Source organism: Ursus maritimus, unplaced genomic scaffold, assembly GCF_017311325.1.
Source record: "Ursus maritimus isolate PB19 unplaced genomic scaffold, ASM1731132v1 scaffold_3, whole genome shotgun sequence".
Lineage (NCBI taxonomy): Eukaryota > Metazoa > Chordata > Mammalia > Carnivora > Ursidae > Ursus > Ursus maritimus.
Genome location: NW_024425563.1, coordinates 84,194,960 through 84,217,079, shown reverse-complemented (window position 1 = coordinate 84,217,079; position 22,120 = coordinate 84,194,960). Strand labels below are relative to the sequence as shown.

At 40.0% G+C, this 22,120-nt stretch overlaps 1 protein-coding gene across 2 annotated transcripts in view; it reads left to right on the top strand.

Annotated features, from left to right (window-relative positions):
* Positions 1-22,120, top strand: part of RELN (reelin) — a 475,458-nt gene that overhangs the window by 14,310 nt on the left and 439,028 nt on the right. The gene's annotated exons all lie outside the window — the stretch shown is intronic.

Here is a 22,120-nt window from a genome sequence, read left to right as displayed (position 1 = left end):
ATAGCATCCTTCATCAGATGTGAGGAGTTTAGTGATTCTGGCGGGGGTGGGGACAGATCCAGCCTGATAGTGACTTATCATGCTTTTGTAGCTTGGTGAACATGTCGAATTCTCTTCTGAAAGCTGCACAGTGGGGTACAGACTACCTATACTTGTACAAGAAGCCCAGCTTCTCTGGGGTGTGCACGCTCCTCTTCAGTTCAAATCCCCGGGGCCACCCCCCAGTGACCTGCAAGGGAATATCAGAGGTAAATCAATGAGTACTTGCCTCTCCTTTCATGCCTCAGTATAGACAGACCATCTCTGTATTCACTAGGAAAATGTCAGAGTGCCTCTCTCAGTCCTCAGCATTCCAGGACCAAAGCACCACTTGTCACGGTTCATCACCCCCTCCTCCTTGACACACTTAGCTTTTGGCCTCTGGAATTTCACCCTCTCCTAGCTTCTCCTTCTCTCCCTGGCTGCCCCTTCTCATCCTTTGTCGTGTCTTCCTTCCCCCCCGACTCCATAGTACTGGGGTGCTCAGCTCCGTCCTTTCTGCCTTTTCTCTTCTTCATCTGCTCCATCTCCCTAAGGATGCCATCCATCCCGATGCTTTGAGGGCCATCTACGTGCTGCTGACTCCCACACGGCTCTCCGAACTGCTGTGTCTTACTCCCCAGTCTGCATCTCCACTTAGATGTCTGTTGGCATCTCAAACTTAACGTTCCCTTCATCCTGTCACCCACAAGGTAGCTCCTCCCTGAGTCTCCTCAACTTCATTATTGCCAACTGAGGACTTACAGTTATTCAGGCCCCAAACCTTCTCTCTCTACACTCCACCTCGGGTCCATCCCTGAGTCCTGCTGGCTTTACGTTAAAACACACCCAGACGCTGCCATGGCCACCACCTCTCACCTGGATTATGGCAGGCTCCTAACCGCTTGCCTGCTTCAGTGCTTGCTCACCTTCATTCTAATCTTGAAACGGCAGCCAGACTGATCCAGCTCAAACGAAGGTCACCTCATTCCTCTGCTCCGTGCCTACGGCAGCTGGTCCATTCCACCAAGTTGCATGAACAGCTGTGATCCGCCTCTGGTTTCCCAGTGACCCGTCAGCTTAGCACTTTCACCAACAAAGATGCCTAAATTTGAAAGGTAAAGTCTATCAAAGTTCTGTCCATCCCTTTTGTTGCTCCCTATGTCTCTCTGAGGAAAAAAAAAAAAAAGTCCTTGTCATGGCCTGTAAGGCCCTGAGCACCTGGCTGCTCTGTTACTTTTCTGACTTCTCCTCTTACTCTTCTACTGAAGCCATTAAAGCCTCTTTTTTTGTTCTTCAAACACATATGGACTCAGTCTCATCTCAAGACCTTTGCATTTGCTGTTCCCCTGTCTAGCATGCCGTTCCTCAGAGAGCTCCATGCTTCCTCCCTGATTCAGGTCCATATTCAAATGTCACCTTCTTAGCGAGGACTTCCTGACCATGCTTTGTACCACTGTGCCCCCACCTTCTCCTGTACTCCGTCTTCCCCGAGCTGCTCTGTTTTTCTTCATTGCTATCATCATCTAACATTTTATTCTTTACCTTGCTTGCTTGCTGTGTACCATCAGTATAATACCTTTGAGCTCCACCAAGACAGGGATTTTTGTCCGCTTTGTTTGCTGCTTTATTGCCAGTGCCTAGAATAGTGCCTCGCATACAGCAGGCACTTTAAACATTTTGGTTTAATGAATCAATGAGCGAAAATAGCACTTGGGAACCCTGTCTAATCTCAGTTATAGTTAAAAACTGTCTTATGAAAGTGGTAATCCTAAAATAAGGCAATCAAGTGGATTATTTATAAAGAATTTGTGAGTGTAATTCTAAATTTTGGCCTTTTTTTTTTTTTTGAAGATTTTACTTATTTATTTATTTGACAGAGACAGACAGCCAGCGAGAGAGGGAACACAGGCAGGGGGAGTGGGAGAGGAAGAAGCAGGCTCCCATTGGAGGAGCCCGATGTGGGGCTCGATCCCAGGACTCTGGGGTCACGCCCTGAGCCAAAGGCAGACACTTAACGACTGAGCCACCCAGGCGCCCCTAAATTTTGGCCTTTTGAATCCATGATAACAATGTTTAAAATATCTGAGAACCATGTCTCTACTTTCCCACCCTTCAAACTTACAAAATTCTCATGACTTTTGTGAGACCATGCAATGCTATTTATAGTGGTCTGTTGAATTGGCTTTGCTTTAACTATATGTTAGCATATCCAAAAAAGTTCTCATAGCAATTAGTGACTGCAATTATTAATAGAAACTGTAATAGACTTTAGACTCTTATTCCCAGAAGCTCCTCTGTGCTGCACCATAAATACATTTGAAGCAATTTTGATGAATGGGTAGCTAGTTTGTATTTAAATTTTCATCTGAATGGGAATAAATAATGGGAAGAACAGAGACCAAAATAGCTTGGCTCCCTACTCAACAGATATACAATAACCTTATAGAAAAACACACACACAAAACCCTCAAATTTCTCAAAAGACTTAATCTTTTAAGAGAAATCTATTTGGGCAATGATGAATATATGAAGGGAATAGCAACTGAGAATTCTAGATCTTCATTAAGTTTCACTTGTGGATACCCCATAATTTGAGAGATCAGAGGTTCCAAGCTTGTAGATGTCAATGTAAATGTTTTCAGGTGTTGATAGTGAGAATTGCTCAAGTGTTAGGGATAAGATTTAAAAAGAAATTTCCCACTCTATTTCTAATATATTTGGATACTTTATGAGCCTTTGAAATGAGAGGAGACTTAAAGCTTCGGGAGTTCTGGTGATGGATAGCATGTAAGCTCAGGAGACTGGCTGGCTTCATTTCTGGACTTTGCATTTTCAAGCTGTGTGGCCCTGAGCATGAGACCTCACCTCTCTGTGTCTCAGCTTTCTTTTTGGAAAAATAGCAGTGATGGTGGTGTATCTGTCTCATAGGTTTGTTATGAAACGTCAGTGAAATGGTAATATAAAGAGTAACACAATGCCTGGCACAGACAATAATGTTAAGTATTATCGTTGTACTTTCTGATTTTTCCCCCTGTGAGTAAATAGATCTATACTTACAATTATAGGATTTATAATTTTTTTCTTATTCTCATAACATTATGTGATCATTATATTGACATTTTTCAAAAACATTAATGGCTGCATAATATTCTGTTCTGTGCTTGTAGCATAATTTATAAATGTGTATGTTTGACATTTTTGGCAGTCATTTGTTTTCAGTGATACAAACTCTATGATGAATATCTTGCGTTCTTTCAAATTTTGGCAAAGCACTTTCCCCCAAGTTGTGGCTTTATTTTTATTTTTTCATAAATGTTTACATGTAAATTATATCAATGAATTTATAAAGACAGATATATCTTTCTTTGGCTTTCTCATTTTGCTTTTGTACCTGGGGAGTCTTTTCCTACTTAGAGACTAAGTAAATATTCACATAAATATTTTCCCTACTTTATTATGTTTTAAGTAGTGGATTATAATAACTTGCATGCATCGTTAAGTGTGCTGAGCTCATTTGTTTATGTTTCTTTTCCTGTGGGGCACGTGGCTCCCCTTGATCCACAGAGGCGCTCTCTGTTATTACAGTAACTTTCTGCCATTACCTGTTTTGTCTTAGCTGCCACCAGAAATGCTCTTGAGAAAGCTGTTCCATGTACCGTATGGATTGAATTACTGCTACTGATTACAGTGGTTGAGTGCAAATGCCTGGTGCCTTTACTAAAGTCTTTGGGGGACCTCTGCTTCTTTTAACAGGGTCTATTTCATTCTCCTGCACAGAATTTTTGGGGGGATTCTAATAGTCTCAGTTGTGAAACACCGCGGGATCAGAAAAACTGCCGACGTCATGAGTGTATGCTTTTGCTGATGGTACCTGTTTTGGGGTGCTTCTCTTAAAGCATTTCTATCTAAACTTACAGCACATGTATATTATCTCATACCCACATACATTAGCGGTGTGTGAAGCATCTGCCTCTTTATCAGAGAAAAGATGGATAAGCCGGAAAGTGAACATAAAAGAAATGCAAACTGTACAGGGTTCTCATTCTTTCTAGTTTAGCCCTCAAACTACTCCTGTTGCCCTCCACTCTTACTGTGTCTTGTAAGCCCCTGTCTGGTGGTGATGCTCTCATCATGGCCTTCTCTTTTCGTAAATCTAGTGATATCAAACCTCAGGAATCCTGAATGGATGACCGCCACCTCTGTTCCAGACAGAAGTCAGGTGACTGCTGCCAGTCATTGTGACATGGCACCTGCCCATCCCTCACCCATGTTTCAGCCTTATCAGGGCTTCTCAGTGGGACAGTGCTGCCCTCTTTGCCCTGTAATTTGAAGAAATGCTCAGTGGGAAACTTTGCAAACTTTAGTTGTGAGATCCAATGACATCTTTGATATTGTCCTCAGGACTGAGCCCTTCAGCTAACTCTGAGCTCTTGTAAGCGATCTATGTTTTTATCCACAAATATGCATGCATACACGAATGGGTTCAGACTATACCTACCACAGTCGGCTTTTTTTCACTCTGTTCTGTGTTTTCAGTATCTTTACATGCCAGTAAATGCAGAGCTTTTCATCTTTGTTTAGTGGCTACATACTATTACGTTGTATGGGTACATATAAATATCCTTAATTCCCTCTACGGTTCGTGTTTGGGATAATGTAGACAACAATGCAAGAAAGTTTTTTCATGTATGTTCGCTATTCACTCACTGATGCCTAAATACTTCCACAGTATAAATTGCTAGAACTGAAACTTTGGGTTCAAAATTTATTTATTTTTTTTATTTTTTTTTTTTTAAAGATTTTATTTATTTATTTGACAGAGATAGAGACAGCCAGCGAGAGAGGGAACACAAGCAGGGGGAGTGGGAGAGGAAGAAGCAGGCTCCCAGCGGAGGAGCCTGATGTGGGGCTCGATCCCGGAACGCCGGGATCACGCCCTGAGCCGAAGGCAGACGCTTTAACCGCTGTGCCACCTAGGCGCCCCGGGTTCAAAATTTATTAATAACATTAAGATATTGATACCTACTGCTAAATTTTCCTCCAAAAAGATGACATTAGTTTACATTTTGTTCAGGAGCCCATCCATCCATACACTCACAGGAATGCTGGGTGATATAATGCTTTTTAGTCTTTGCCAAATGTAAAGGTTTGAAAAATAGCATTTTATAATTATTTTTATTTTTTTGATTACTAGAGAGATCAAATACTGTTCTTATATCTTGTTATTTATTTGTGTGTGTGTGTATATAAATTATCTGTCAGATCATTTGCTCATTTTTCTCTTTTTTTTTTTTAAAGATTTTATTTGAGACAGGGAAAGAGAGAGAGTGTGAGCGAGAGAGCACGAACAGGTAGAGCAGCAGAGGCAGAGGGAGTAGCAGGCTCCCCACTGAGCTGGGAGCCAGACTCGGGACTTCAATCCCAGGACCCTGAGGTCATGACCTGAGGCAAAGGCAGACCCTTAACTGACTGAGCCACCCAGGCACCCCTCATTTTTCTGTTTTAGAGTTCCTCTTTTTCATATCGAATCAAAGAAATCTTTGTTAATATTAGTAAATCCTTTGTGATGTATTTTATGAGTATTTTTCCCCAGTTAGTCCTTCATCTTTTGATTTTTATGTAATCAAACCTATCAGTTGTTTCCTTTATACAGAGTGAGAATGACACAGTGTTCGGTAGTATGGTCTCTGGAGTCAGACATGCCTGGATTCTAATCCTAGCTCTGCAATTTTTTTTTTTTAACAGCTGATTCAAGTTATTTGTGGTAGTTTTATGCTATAAAGTCTCTGCAAACACTGGGCAAACACTAAACCATTGTTCCTGGAGGAAATGTAGAGTTAGATTTCCATGAGCCTGTGGTCACAATTTCATCAACTGATTAATACACAACCATGTTTTATGTGTGTTTCTATTTAAAGATATGTTGTTTAACATATATTGCTGATTCATTAGCATTGAACTCCTGGCCTGTGGCACTGTAACTCATGCATGAATGTACTTTCTTCATAAGGCACATCATAGCCTTCTTACACTTAGGGACACTAGGTAGCACTTCAGTACTATGGTTGGGGGCCATTTTATGCAGTGAAATCGCAAACAAAAAGCAGAAAAATGTGAAAAAGGGGCACGAAATAACTCTTGAAAAGGGTACTTGTTTACAATACAAGAGCAGAAATAGGAAGATGGAGTGTTGCTTTGTTTGACCTGGGAATGGGTGTGTCAGATGGCTCTTTTTTCTTTTTTTGGCTATTCTGTACACGTCCCTGAATGATGACTATGAAACTTGGTTTGGGGGTTGCACATACATTTTAGCAAGTAGGTGAATTAACAAGGGATTGTGAATAATGAGGTCTGGCTGTATACACTGCTAAGGTCATTTTTTTTCTGTGTAAAAGGAAAACGGACATTAAAATGATATGACAATAAGTAAGATAATGTATGTTTGGTATGTAGTAAGCTAGTCACTGTTAGCTGCGTTTGGTGTATGGTATCTGCCTTCAATATTATGAATATAAAAAGTTTCATGAACCCTCAGATTACAAAAACATTCTTATATTCTATCTCCTAGTACTTTAAAAATGTTTAGTTTTTGCATGAAACTGTCAAATTCATTTGTAATTCATTCTAGGAAGAATTCATCTAAGAAGAATGGTACTGATCTAATTTTTCCCTCTATGTTCTGCCAGTTTTCCCAGTACCATTTATTGAATAGAACATTTTTCTCCCACTAATTCTTAAGTATTCTTTAGTATAAGTGATCTTTTAAATTACGTCTTCTAACTGGCCATTTCTAATACATAGGTATGATACTGATCTTTGTATATTTTATATGGAGGCATCTTACGGAACTCCGACTATTCTTACAAATATTTTGGAGGGGTTGATTTTCCCCTATTTTTAGGAAGCATTTTTAGGCATTTGAAAATGAATAGGGTGGAATGGAGGAAGAAGGCAGGTTGTATACGAACCAGAAAGGGGTCAGAACAACTCAATTTTACATCTTGCTGAGTAAAGTTTATTTCCAACAGGACAGTAAGGCAAAAATAGTACACGGAAACTTTAGAACACGTGAATGAGAGGGGTTTCAAAAACTTCGCTTATTATTCTTATAGGCTTTTCTTTTGTGAGTTCAAACGCCTCCATTTTATGGATGGGAAAACCCAGATGGTAGGAATACTCACAACAGATAAGACAGCAAAAATGCCAGCATTAATTGAGCTCTCATTACTATGTGCAGGGCCCTTCTCTAAACCCTGTGTGGAATTAACTTATTTATTCTTAGGAGAACTTCACGGGGTAGATACTCATATTATTCCCACTTTACAGTTGGGATAATGGAGGTGCAGGGGGTTATTGAAACCTACAAAATGTCAAACAAAATCAGTTCTCTTCTTTCCAATTATTCTGAAATTTTAATTGAATTTCGTATGACTGGCTTTTTATATTTCCATAAAAGCATGACAATTCATATAAAATTCTTTTAAATATTAAGAGATTTTACACTTAATTCTTCCCTCGACCTCTTGGGAGCAGGTCCTGCAGCCTCAGCCCCGGCACTTGGCTGCAGGAAATGTGGGCTGTTCTGTTTTTAGGCAAAACGTAAAAAGTTGACATCGTTTAGCATTTTTAGTCGATCATTTCCATCTTTTTTTTTTTTTTCCATCTTTTCTAACTGGCTTTAAGTAGTCAAGGGCCTCTTATCTCAATTTGTAAATGAATTACAGAAATAGTCTAGTGAAAAGAATTACTAGATGGTTAGATTTGAACAAGGAAGCAGTAATATCCTTTGCCTTGTTGGATCTCCGAAGAGATTTAATTTCGTCTTCTTTACGTTTACTTACCTTTGTAAATTTATTTCACATCTTAATATCTCTTTTTTCTCTCTCCTCTCTTCATTATATATTTAATTTTTAAAATTTTTTGAAGATTTTGTTTATTTATTAGAGAGAGAGAGAGCAGCAGCAGGGGATAGGGGCAGAGGGAGAAGGAGAAGCAGACTTCCCCTTGAGTGGGGAGCCCAATGCGGGGCTCGATCCCAGGACCCTGAGATCATGACCTGAGCCCAAGGCAGATGCTTAACTGACTGAGCCACCCAGGCATCCTAAAATAAAAATGTTTGTGAGGAGTTTGTAGTTTGTAAACAACTTCAAAATATATATACTTGAAAATAAAACCAAATGGTAAGTGTAAATACCAATAATAAATGATATGACAGGACAGTGGCATGAGCAACATGAGCTATCAAACTTTAGACAAGAGAGAAGCCCTTCTGATTCAGAGTAATCAGAGATGGTTCAGAATAGACTTTGAAGTTTAGAGTTCTGATAGAAGGGAAAGAGGGGTAAATGGTATGTTAGTCCTGAAAAGGGGCACAAACAAAGTAGTACTGTTGAGACTTGTAGGGAAGGTTTAGTGAAGAGTAAGCGTTCCTGGTGGAGGTGAGGAGTTATTGAAATGAAAGGCAAGATGTGGGGCTGATTTGGGCAAGTTTGGCTTGATGAGCCTGGTACATCAAACCGAGGCATTCCTTTTGTCTTTGGGCAGTAGGGAGCCCCTGCAAGTTTATTGGCTGGGTGGTTGTACCTTGAAAGCCTATTTGGTTTTCTGGGAGTCTCCTGGACCTTGAGGGAAGAAAAGGCCTGTTTGATCTGAGGACAGCTGGTGGGTGTGCAGCTTTGGGGTTGCCTGGGGAAGTGCAAACAATTGCCCAGATAAACTGGTATTTGTGAGCCAGAAGGTGACAGAGGCCCCTCATGTCCATGGGAAGTGTTTCAGCTTCTTGTGGGGCTGTGTAAAGTGGACCGGGGTGGTGGAAGCCTGAGGAAGGGAGACCAGATATTAGGCTACTAGTGTTAATAAAAGGGGAGTCATCTAGCAGAGCGGAGAAGAGTATGACTAGTTGTTTGGTCTGGGTGTGTTACAGTCCTGCGGCTACCAGTTAATTCTAAGCTTCAGTATTCTCATCTGCAGAGTAACGGCACTCGTCTCTCAGTAAGCGCTTGCGAAGGGCCAAGCCCATTATCTGGCATAGCGTAAGCACTGAATTTATATTAGTTGTTCCGGGGGTGTTGGCAATGAGGAGGCTGGGAGAGGTTACAGGGAATTATAAAGGAAGGATAAAGAGGCTTGATTAATTGGGCGTCGGGGCAAAAACAGAAGATAGGACCAGCAATTCCCCCAACATCTGAGTTGAGGAAGAAATGGTGGAAACAGTGGCATCTGAAAGGAGAAGTTTCAGAAAGATGTGCAGATTCTTAGGTTGTGGGTTCATTTTGCCTATTATTTTCCTTCAGGGGAAAGATGTGTAAGTTACTCTAGGACAACCAGATTTTCCAAAATGGGCGGCTTGTGGTTCATTCAGTACCTGTGTTAGGAAAATAAAGGCAGTTCTGTAGCCTAGGTTCTGGTACATTTATCTCTAATCTGAGGCATTCATCTGTACATTATAAAAAGAATCGCAGTGGATTATTTTTTTGTATTTTAAATCCTTATTGTCATAGGCTATGTACAAAATAAATAATTTTTCTTAATAAATTCTAAATCTGTTATTTTGATGTGGTAAACATAGATATAGGTAGGAATAATTCAAATGTCGGGAATAGGAAAAGAGCAAAGAATATTGATTTAGATCAAGTAAGTTCTTACTTTCGTTCATGAAATTAATAACTTTAAATAATTTCAAATTTTAATTTTTGATGTAAAATAAAATTTTCCCCAAATATTGAGTACCGTTCACCACAGTGCTCTAGATTCTGTAGGTTTTTGTGAAACAAAGGACTCTGTGCTGGCAGGGAAGAGAAAGGGTCTGGGGATTGGATTGATCCAGCCAGGTGAGTAGGGAAATATGTGAATAAAATGTGTTATCATTGCCATTAATGTCGAGATTAATTTTCTATGCCCAAATGGATTATTTAGAATGGAGCCCTGGCCTCTAAGATACCAAGAGACCAAGAATCAAAATATGGGACAGAGTCCTTAAATTACATAAAAATGATGGTTTCATTATGCTGTTTCTATTCAAAGACATGATTTTATGAGCATAACAGTACATATTCAGTTTTATTTATTTAGTTTGTCATTTAAAAAGGCTGTAATGTATTTTCTACCAAGTATAGATGAAAGTGCTCAGGGCATCCATTTTATTCATGTGGACCAAGGCAATTCATTGATTTTAAATTCTGGGTTCTCTTCAGCATTTCTTGTAATATATTAAGTTTTTACATTAATGCACCTTGTGTTTAAGTAGACTCTGAATATATTTATAAGCACCATTTCTAAAAAGCCCTATAATTTTGATTGAAAAATAGATGTCATAAGACAGTTTGAAAATTTTGGCCCCAAAGTCCAGAAAAGAAATGAGTTCTCTGGGGCACCTGGATGGCTCAGTCGGTTAAGCATCTGCCTTCAGCTCAGGTCATGATTCCAGGGTCCTGGGATCGAGGCCTGTGTTGGGCTCCCTGCTCAGGGGAGAGCCTGCTTCTCCCTCTCCCCTTCCTACTCCCCATGCTTGTGCTCTCTCTGTCTCTCTGTCTCTCTATCAATTACATAAATAAAATAAAATAAAAAAAGAAATGAGTTCTCTGGCCATGAGTTTGAGAAGTGTAGTGTGTTTACATAAGAATGTGTTTTAATAACATTTCTATGTATAATAAGACTTTACTTTTTTATAGTGCTTTGCAGTTTTCAGTGTGGCTTCAAATAAATTATGTGTTTCTCACAATAAATCTGTGAGGTAGCAATATTATCCTTATTTGAGAGATGACAAAACCTAAGTGCAGAAAGAGTGGGTAACTTGTCCAGAGTCTCATGACCTGTAGCTGGTGGAGCTGGTGTGCCCGCCCATCTCTGGCTTTAAGTCCCTGGCTATGTCCCTCTCAGTGTGGCCTCACTCAGCATTGCTCCTGTAGTGATCCCATTCTACAGAGGACTAAATGAACTCAAGTATTTGAGAATGCCTTGGGGACTCTAAAGTGGTCACTTTACGTAAAGATGAATGAAATGGCAGAAGGGAAATGTCTGTGTCTGTGCCTTTATTTTTTACATTAAGTTTTGGATTATGAAAAGAGGAGAGCAAATTGAAAGTTTCTAAATCTCTACACAGCCCCCGGTTTAGGTGCCAATGACTTGAATAATTTATTTAGTGGACCTAGGAGTGACTATTGTGATAATCGTCGATTTTGCCCTCAGTCGTCGGAGTAGATGAGGTATTACTGCTTTAGGTGACATCATGTGATGGTGGTTGGTCCTAGCTGTGAGACCTCCCTAAGGGCCTCTTCCTGCAAGCTCTGATCTAGGAGAGAGACATAGCTCGATCCTCAAATTGGGTGTAATTCATGTTGTCAAGTCATCTTCACCCCACTGTTTGGGAGATTAACCATTTAATCATTTTTTAGATTGATACTGATCACAGAAATAAAGATGTATTCAGATCTCATTTGCTTCTACCTCAATATCCAGGACTAAGGACTTAGTATCTCGATCTTTCTTAGTTATTAATAGTTGAAGAGTATGAGTCCTGTATCTGTAACTTACAATGTTGGTGTAACTTTGAATGAATGGCAAATCACTTAACTGGTCTATAGTTCAGTTTCCTCATCTGAAAGAAGAGAGGGATTAACACACACTTGGCAGGGTTATTTTTCTTTCCTTTATATTTATTGTGAAATATTTTAAACCGAGAGAAAACAAAAAGAATGATTTAACACCAGATGTATGTAACAGATATGAATATCTGTCACATTTGCTCAGATTTTTAAAAGAAATGAAACAATAGAGATATTAAAACTCCTTTTGTCCCCAACCCAGTGTTACTCCCACCACAACCCATGTGACCTACCTGGGGATAGCAGTGGGCTTGTTGCCCACAGGGTTATTCTGACTTAAAAAAAAAAAAAAGAAGAGGTAGCGTCTTTGAAAACTCCTAACCTAAGGAACCCACGAACTTCACTAAGCCTTTGTTCACCTATTTATACACTGGGGATTAAAATATTGGCTTTACTTATCTCAGAGGGTGACCGATCATTAGGTGAAAATGTTTTGTAATCTGCAAAGTGATTCATAAATGCAGGGCATGGTTACTATTATGTAGTTTTAAGGTCTGTCTTGTGATTGCAGTTGGTTTGGAAAAAAAGCTGGTGTGGGAAGAGATCATAAAGCAAAGACAGGAAAGAGAAGGAGCAGAGAGAGAGAGGCAATGAGAGAAAAGAGAATGGGAAGGAAAGAGAGAGGAAACTAGCAGAGATGGGGTGGGGGCAGGGAAATTGTCTTATTGTTCCCATCACTGGCTTACTTCCACCTCCCGTTCCAGGAGTTTTTGTCTCTAACCCACCTAACAGAGCTGGACTTTTTTTCAGCCTTACTTCACTATCTTCTTTGGTTTATGGTACTATGTCAGTAGAAGGTCTAAATGATATTATATATTATTGACAGTTTTACCTTATTTTCACAGGCACATTCAGAAGGTTTTTTTTTTAATATCACCTGAAGTAATCATAATAGTTTTCTTTAATATAAAAATGAAGTCATAAATTTTCACTTTCATTTACTTTTTTATCTTTTCTGGTTAGATTCTCATTTCAAAAGGTATTCTGTGACTTTCAGACTAAGTCTGAGTTGTCCTGCTGTGTTTTGGTAAAGACAGACCCATAAGTTCATTAGTCCACCTATCTTAATATATTATATATATTATTTATATTATATTCACATACACATATATGCATACACACATGTACACACACACTTACAATGACTTCTGAGTGGAATACCCAAAGAAATCTTTAAAATGTCTTTTGGGAAGTGTCCTCTTCTCTCCTTTGTGTCGTGAACATTCTGTGTTATCCAGAGCTGAAATCTCCTATTGATGAGGTGCGTCTGGGCAGGGATTTTGTGGCAGGCCACCTGTTTGTGGCAGACATAGAGGCACATCACACTTGCTGGTGGCTGGAAGGGCAAGCAAAGAGCATAAGGAACAAAGACAGGGAAGACCTGCAAGGAGAGTGGGGATGGCAATGTGGCAAGACAAAGGGCAAAGTCTGGCAAGTGGTAAAGGGGTGTGTGTGTGTGTGTGTGTGTGTGTGTGTGTAAGAGGAATGCATGGGAGGGGTCAGAGGATGAGGCTAATTATGAGGAGTGGAAGGAGCCCGTGTGTAGTTGAGTTGGGGTGAAGGATAGCAGTGAGCAGGGAGGAGGGTGAGGATATGGTAAAGGGGAAGATGTTTTGTTTGTTTGCTAAAGGGTATTGTTTTCTATAACCAACTGTGGGAGGTTGAATGTATTAGGGATTAAATAAAAGAATCCAGAAATGAAAAAGTAAAGAAGACAGAAATAAAAGAAGGCGGGTAGATCATTTTTCAGAAAGAAGAAAGAGAACTTTGGGAAAGTCTTCCACCTAAACGTTTTAAAATAAGGACTAACTTTTATTCTGTGGTCATGAGGAGAGGGACAGAAAGACCCATTCCAGTGGTGTTTAGGGCACTCAGAATTTAGATAATAAGATTACTAAAAAATAGCTAATATTTACTTCATGCTTCTTAGAGATACTTTGTTAAGTACTTTATATACATTTTCTCTTTTAATTTTCACAACAACCCTTTTTTGAAATGCTATTTATGCATATTTTACACATGGAGAGTTTGAGGCATGGAGAGAATAAGTGACTTTCTAAGATGATAGAGTTAGTAAGTGGCTGAGCAGAATTCAGGTCCAGGGGAATGATTTCTAGAGCTTGGACTCACAATCCTAAATTACTTTTGATGCATTTGTCTCAAAGCAAAAACAACAACAAAAAACAAAAATACCCCCCCCCACCCACCACACTCCACAAAAAACAGTTCAGAAACTAGTTCAGCAGCTCATTGTGCTTATATTTGCCTTGCTCTTGAGCTTATAAGACTACACCATTTTCCACTATGCATGAGGGAATTACCTAGCACCTGGTGAGTACATTACTCAATCAGCTAGCTTCTTTTTCTTTCTTTCTTTCTTTTTTTTTTTGGTCTTATCTTACCCATTTTATTGTTTATGAGCTGCCACAAGAATATAAATGATTGCAAACAGGGTAGGCAGGGACCTAAATTCATTAGTTTGTGATTCCTGAGTCTTGGTTTAGTTGCTCCACGAGTAAAGCAAAAATACATCAAGGTATTTCTCAGATGGCTATTGCTGACCATAAATTTTAGATGGTTTTTTTGAATTTTTTGAAATCTAAAGTGTAGTAAAATCATACAGTTTGGGGGGAAATGGGTTAGTTCTTCATCAAGACCTGGGACTGTTGTCCCATCTTAATTCTTAATTTTGTCTTCTCTCCAAATTGTCATCCATTTACCTTAGCTAGCCAAGAACACAGGGGTCTATAACAGACATGTTTTCTATTCTTGTATGTCTTGCACAAGCAACATTTTAAATTCCCCTGTTCGTTAGCACTTTGCTGCTCAAACACATAGTCCACATTTGTGTTTAAAGAAATTCATCTGCTCTAACAATTTGCATATCCTGTTTGTGCATGCTCACCTCCCAAACATCAGCTACCCATATGAGTTTACCCAAGTTCGTTAGTGATTTCTATAGGGTCAAATTAGCTTTATGTAAAGAAAGCACCTTAGAGCAGTGTTCCTCCTTAGTTACGTTCGCTCTGCCATTTCTAATTCTTCGGGAAATAGTTTACAGTAATTTCTCTCTATATAAAGAAGGACTTGGGGAACCAGAGCAGAGTGTTAACTTTGCTGACTCATAGGAATCTTCATGGCAAACACACACATGTACATACACAGGCGTGGATATACACATGCACAAATATAGATGAAGATAGGTAGGCACATTTAATATAAGCTTTATTTATTTTTCCATAGCATTTGGTCACTGTAATCCTGCTTTGGGAACCAGTTTTATTTAGCAAGGATCCTACTATTTTATTCATTGTTATTCGTTCACTCATCAGATATGCCAGGAACTTTCCACCCTTATGGACATTATAGCTAAGATGGGGGAGTCAGAAAATAATAAGTAAATAAAAAGTATAGAATGTTAGATGAGAAAAATAAAACTGAGGGGGAGAAAAAGCCAAGGAAGAGGGACAGGGAAGGGGGGAGTGGGGAGGAAGGCTTCACCTTGAGAAGATGATTTTTGAGTAAAGACTTGAAGATGAGGGAGTGAGCTCTGCAATGATCTGGAGGAAGAGTTTTCCAGGGAGAAACAAAAATAATCACGGGGTGCCTGGGTGGCTTAGTCGGTTGAGCATCTGCCTTCAGCTCAGGTCATGATCCCAGGGTCCTGGGATCGAGCCCCATGTGGGGCTCCCTGCTCAGTGGGGCACGTGCTTCTCCCCCTGCCTCTCCACCCCCGCCCCCGCCCCACTCACTGCACTCTCTCTCTCTCTAAATAAATAGATAATTAAAATCTTAGAAACAACAAAAGGAAACAAAAAAAAAAATCACATAGGAGCCTGCCTCTGTATTTGAGTCACAGCAAGGGTGGGTACTGTGTCTGGGTGGGACAGCAGAGGGAGGTGAGGAAAATGGGGGAAAGACAGAGCCACTAACACAGAGTTTCATGGGCCTCGGTATGGACTTGAGTGAAAGGGAACCTTGTGAAGGGTTTTGAGCCAAGGAGTAACTCCATTGAATTTATTCCTTTAAAAAGGATCATTCTGGGATGCTGAATTGAGAAGGAGCTGAAGGTAGCAGAGATGAGACAGGAGGCCACTGTAACAATGTGGTTGGTAAAGGACAGGGAGTTGGACCGGGTGGTATCAGATTTTAATGTTTTGAACAGACATGGGGTGGGGAGTAGGGAGAAGTCAGGATGGCTTCAAGAGCTCTGTCTTGAACGACTTGGGGAATAGAGTTGTCATTTATTGAGATGGAGAAGGTGGCAAGAAGAGGAGGCAGAGTCTAAGGAGCTTGGTTTGATGTTAAATTTCGGGGAACTGTTGGGACACGTGTAGGGATTTCTAGTAGATATTTGGATGTAAAAGTCTGGAATTAGGGGGAGAGGTCTGGGCTGGGAATATAAATATGGGTGTTATCTGTATGTAAACGGTATCATTAGGAGTGAGTGTGGTTAGCAGTCCATGGAATTTACTAAGTAATGCAGGAAGGAAAGGAGCAGTGAGTGATTAGGGAAAAATGAATGGGCTGTGTGTTGCGAGGTTTGTGTGACTTTCAACAAATCTCTATTTTCAGACTCAGTTTTCCTTTTTGTAGAATGTGGAAGTAAATAGTCTCAGACATCTCTTTCTTGAACTAAATGGTAATGATCTCTAGAGCTCTGGTCATTTCTACAATATAAAGTTTAAAGTTTCTGATTTTTTTCAGTTTTCAGGCTGTGGATCTCAGCTAGTTTAATCTGGGTTCAGTAAGATTATTTCTGAGAACTATTATATAATGAGTCATTTATGTACAGCTACTCACAGATACTGTCTCTGATGCTAATCTCTGCATTGTCCAAACATAAGATCAGACCGAACGTGCACACATGTGCTCATGCACCCAGACACACATTCTGATAATAATCCCTTTTTATCAATTTGATTTTTGTACCTTCCCATGATCTCACACATGTACACACACACACACACACACACACACACACACACAAACACACAAACAGTCACTGAAATCGAACACATGTTGAGACCGTCACAGCAGTGGAGATTTTCCTACTCTGTGCTCTTTGCTGGGAGGGGGAGGGGAGCTGGTTGGGAGACTGGGGGACCAGTGAATGGTAGAGAATTACCTGTGAGGCTGCTCCGTTCACGTTGGGTAGAAGCATTCTGCTGTACATTGTATTTTCTGTACCTTTGCAGGAAATCAGTCAGAAATCAGACTTTAACTCCTATTTCAGGAATCTCAGCCCATGGATCTTACTATCTTTCCTTGAATTCATGGAAGCCAAACCTCCACCAGATTTTTAAAGTTTCAGGAATGGGGACTGGCACTGGGTCCTGTTCATGACAGAGGATACATGCACTCCCCAAACTGCCAGGGAAAAGTGGCTTACTTTCAGGGGCGGGGAGTAATCATTGATGCTTAATCCAGGTGGACGCTGCTGGGTGCTGCATATGTCTTGTCTTGATTTAGTTAATCCTTATATGAACATGGTGAGGTAGATACTATTTTGTCTGTTGTGTAGATGAGGACCCGAGGCACAAACATCTTAAATTCCTGGCCTTGGGTCATACCAGCAGGGCTGGTAAATTTAGGAATTACTGCTCCGGGGCTTCTGAGCTCATGTTTATCCCATGACACACATTGTAATCCGTGGGGTATAGGTCAGGAGAGCCAGATTAGGAGAGGTGGGTTCTGCCTCGGGGAGTCTGAAGGGGTCCACGTTTTTGCTGGCACTTTACCAGTGTATGCTGTCCTAGTGTTTTCCAGTGCTCAGGGGACAACTGGGCTGTATGTTATTATCCTTCAGACTATTACTAATGCTTTTGCAAATCCACACGAACGTACCTATTTTGCCTTCATGAGGATTTCCTACAGATTTGACGTATGTCCTGTCTGTCATGCAAACGTGTGAGCATTACTTAGCCAGCAATCCAGGAACCACTGTGAAATCTAAAAAGCCCCATCTGAAAATATTCCAATGATTATAAAATGAATACAAATGCGTTTGGGGATGGGAGGGATGTAGGGGAGTGCAGAGGGCCGGAGATAAAGGTGAGATGAGCAGGCATCCCACGAAGGCCCCCACATGGAAAGGTCTACTGTGGTGGTTGAATCATCCCTCTTAGAATTAGGTAACTTTTTATTATAGTTACAAACCAGCAGACTCAATTGTTCTAGTTGCAATCCCTGAGATAATTATTGTACCTCGCTTATTTTTGTTTAGCAAACTAAATAGAAAAAGAATAATTCTTTTCCTTCATATATTAATTTTCTTCTGGAGTGCTGAGAAAAGTTTGAAAAAATGCTTTTTTCACTTGAGACAGATTTCCATGAAGCACTTTTTTTTTTTTTTTTGACTCCAGGGAACTGAGTTCCAGAAATATTTCCAATGAGAATGGCTTGTGGAAGCCAACGCAAACACCCAGCGCCCCTCCAGTTATACGTCTGCACCATGACTCCTTTACCCTTTTCTGCACGCCGCCAGTTCTCTTTCCTACTTTAGGGCACATTCCTTAGCATCCTGTTACCTGGGCTTACGCCCCCTGTTCCAATATGAAGTATTAATCTTCTCTCTAAGAGAATCCCAAGGCACCAAAAAACCTCCCATTCCTCCTCCTCCTCCCCCCTGTTTTCCTTTTCATGTTTGTCTTGGTCTGTCATTTCTAAGAACAAGTTGTAAAGTTGCCAGGACGGTTCTCTTTTAACACTCCAGTGATTTCATTCTTCTTTGCTCTGGTCCAGGACAACAGTCCATGCCATCTACAGCTTCATCCTTAGTGTCTCCCTCCCTTTCAAGCCTACATTGAAATTTTAGCACTTCCAAGCCTTCTTAAATCCTTGCTAATAACCCCTTGTGGGAGAAGATGTAAACACGGTCTTAGTCTAACACACTTTCATATCTTTTCCTTGTTAACCAAGCTTCTATCCAAAGATTATAGCCTATCAGTATGATTCCTAATTAAAAAGTTTTCAAAACCAGCCCAAAGGAGAGATTTTTCTCCTAAGATTATTTTTTTGTTATACCCAGAAATAATTCTGTAAGGAGAGGAGACTCTTATGTTGTGCCGATTAAGACTCACATTTTTGGGTCATGTTTCTTAAGTTCTGTTTGGCTTTATCCTGGCCTTTTCTTTCTTGGTAGTAGATTGATTCAGCAATATTGTGACTTATTTCCTTATTGAATACTTAGTTCTGATATTAAAGTCAGTTTTACTGTGGTCTTCTGTCTTTTAGGAATCTGTTCATTTCAGGTGGTTGCTCTTTTAGATAAATGGGTGACTCTGATGACTAACAGCAGCGTAAGTAGAAATGACGTTGCAACGGAATTTTTTAACGTACCTGAGGAACCATTAAATGTGCTTGAGGGATGTAGCACTTTATTGTCTATGTAGAATGTAGACAGAGCAATAAGTAGAGGGTGAACTAACATGGGAAAGCCTTAATGCCATTCCACACATATTAAATGCTGGATGAAATATGAAAGAAAAAAATGTAAAGTACACAGTTGAACTTAAAAGCAAGTTAGGGGAGATCTTCAGGTGCCAGCAACAAGAAAGGACCCAAAGACATAGTGGTTAGAAAGAATAGAAGCTACAGAGACCCACAGGGCTATCTGGACCTAACCTATGCCCTGGGAACTGAGAAGTTTAAGTCTGAATCAAGGAATCTGGTCTCTAAACATAAAAGAAAGATGGACCTGAGCTTGCAGCATAAAGTCCAAAGTTGGGATGGAGTCTTCCTGTTCCTGCGTGAGTACCTGAAGATCTCTGCCCAGGAGAGTTGACATGTGACGTGGAAGTAGGCTTCTTGTCCTGGTTCTTGGGTAAAAAAAAAGGTCACTTGAGAGAAACAGAAGCTAAAGTTCACTGGACACGTAGGTAGAGGCCTGAGTCTGCACTGAGCACACTCAGAAATCTAAGCAAGAACGTAGCAGCCAATGATCCTACACCTGATAGGAGTTCGAGAAAGAGACAGTGCCGCAGATGAGGCGGGTGCGATATTCCAAGGGATGATGGCAGAGCATTTCCTAGAATTGGAGAAAGTTTTCAGTCCTTAGGTTGAAACTAGACACCGAATCTGAGTCATAATAGTTTGGATGCCATAGCACCGCAAGGAATTACAAAGGTGTATCCATTCCTCTGTCAATGGAGAAAATAGCCTCAAGTCCTAGCAAACATTTTATTATTTTTACTCATTTTGAATTCTAGAGAAAGGAATTCAATAACTGTTCATGGTAATATGTTAAAACATCTCATAAGAACACCAGGAGGTCATAAGAGATTTGGGGCTGGGAAACATTTTGGATGTCTTTGAATCTACTTATACAGTTTATTCAATTGAAGTCTAGAAAACTTGTTTGGATTACTCAAGGTCTCATGGCTATGGAAAGATAGGACTGGAACCTGGTTAAGATCGAATTAAATAGTATACTATTTGAAAACTATGAATACTGGATACCTTTAAGGGCTGAACACCAGACCACAGAGGCTGGGTGCTTTCCTTTCCTGTGTTTCGTGAGCAGAATAGTCCACCATTAGTGGAAACCTCTTTTATAAAGGATAGCCGTTGGCTTTTTCTTCAGCTAAAAGAGCTTTTCAAAAAAATTATTCTCAATCTTGCTAATTGTTTTCTGGGGTGCTTGAAATTACTGTCCTTGAAAAAAAATCAGCATAAAATACACACGGAAACATTTACTCCTGTCTGTGTGCTTTTGAAATATGGAAGATTTACGTTGTATCCAGATTTATAACTCCTCATCATTTCTGGTTTAGTTCACCAGAACACAAATATCGACTCCTGCCCACCTAGATTTAAGCACATTGATAATCTAGTTATAAAGTCTGTTTGTGGTATATTAATTTTATGTCTAATTATTCATTTTTATATTCCATGTCAGACCTTGTTTTCTTTTCCTTTTTTTTTTTTAAAGATTTTATTTATTTATTTATTTGACACAGAGAGAGAGCGCGCATAAGCAGGGGAGAAGGGCAGAGGGAGAGAGAGAAGCAGGCTCCCCACTGAGCAGGGAGCCCAATGCAGGACTCGATCCCAGGACCCTGGGATTATGACCTGAGCCGAAGGCAGATGCTTAACCAACTGAGCCACCCAGGCGCCCCTCAGACCTTGTTTTCAAAAATATTTGGGACTTCTAGTATTTTATGTGTATTTTGTTCTGTACCACTTCAGACCTTTATTCAGATAGTCTACAGTTGGGAAATGATTGTCAGTGGACTACCAGAAATGATATATGAAGAATATTCTTTTATCCCACTGAAGGAAAATAGGAGTAGATCTCCCCCCCCCACACACACACACTTACACTGTTCTCCTCCAAAATGTTTGGTTGGGTGCCTAATAGCATATTTGGCACCTGCACTTAACAACTGAAAGAGATAAAAGTAGGGTATGAATTAAATAAGGCTTGTAGGTTTTGATTATTTTTACCACAACAAATCCACTATAACTGCTAGTTAAGACTACATTCTCATTTGATATTTAGATTGGCATATTTAATATTCTTTATATAAAATTCTGTGTGTGTGTGTATTTCCCTCACCCAGTGCCTTAAAAATATGAGCATAATAATTTTGAACAATAATAATTATCAAGAGCACATTCAAACTGCTTTCAGTGAAACCGTGGAGAACATTGTGCGTTGTTAGTGATTGAATCACACTGTTGGAGTTGCCCTAAGTCCTCTTGATGCTTTATGGCAAAGAATGCAATAAGCTATGCATGTGGATTCAAAACCAAACAAACACCGATAACCCTGCAAATCATTATTGTAAGCCTTAGGTAGGGAAATATTTTCATGTTTTCAATAAGCTCTTTGTAGTAAATATGAATTTAGGATACTTTTGAGAGTTTGTCTTCCTTTGGAAGCTTTTTCTTGCCTGACCCACCCACCCCTCCCTACTGATCTTGGAGCACATCTCCCTTTGAAGTCTGCAGGAATCTTGGGGCTTGGATCAATACACAGGATGAGAAAGAGAAGGGGAGGAACCAGGCCTCGGTGATTGGTCCCCAGCAGAAGGCCCACCAGGAGCTGGATGTAGTGATGGCCGTGACATCACTGAAGAGTGTGAGTTCAGTTAATGAGGGGCTAGCAGGGGAAACACCTTTTAATGAGGCCAGAGCCCATTTCTATGTTAAAACACCATTTTCTTCAGGAAGATGGAATTTAAAGAATGATTTTTTTGAAGGAAAAAGGTCTTTTTATCAGTATTTCTTTCATCCTTCTGGAAAGTGTCTGAGACACTAGGGTGTAGGTCTGCATCCTTACTGTTTAAAGAATATAATGATTTAATATATTTTCTCCTGCACTTTTGAATATAAACAGTTGCTTGTGTGCTTTATTAGTGTATGTCTCCCTAACGCTTTATACGGAGAGATACTGGGTCTTCATGTCTCCCTTTGCTTGATATGGATTTATGCATTTGGAATCATTTCTGGTGACATATTTCAAGACATCAGAGACTTTCTTATATTGTCCA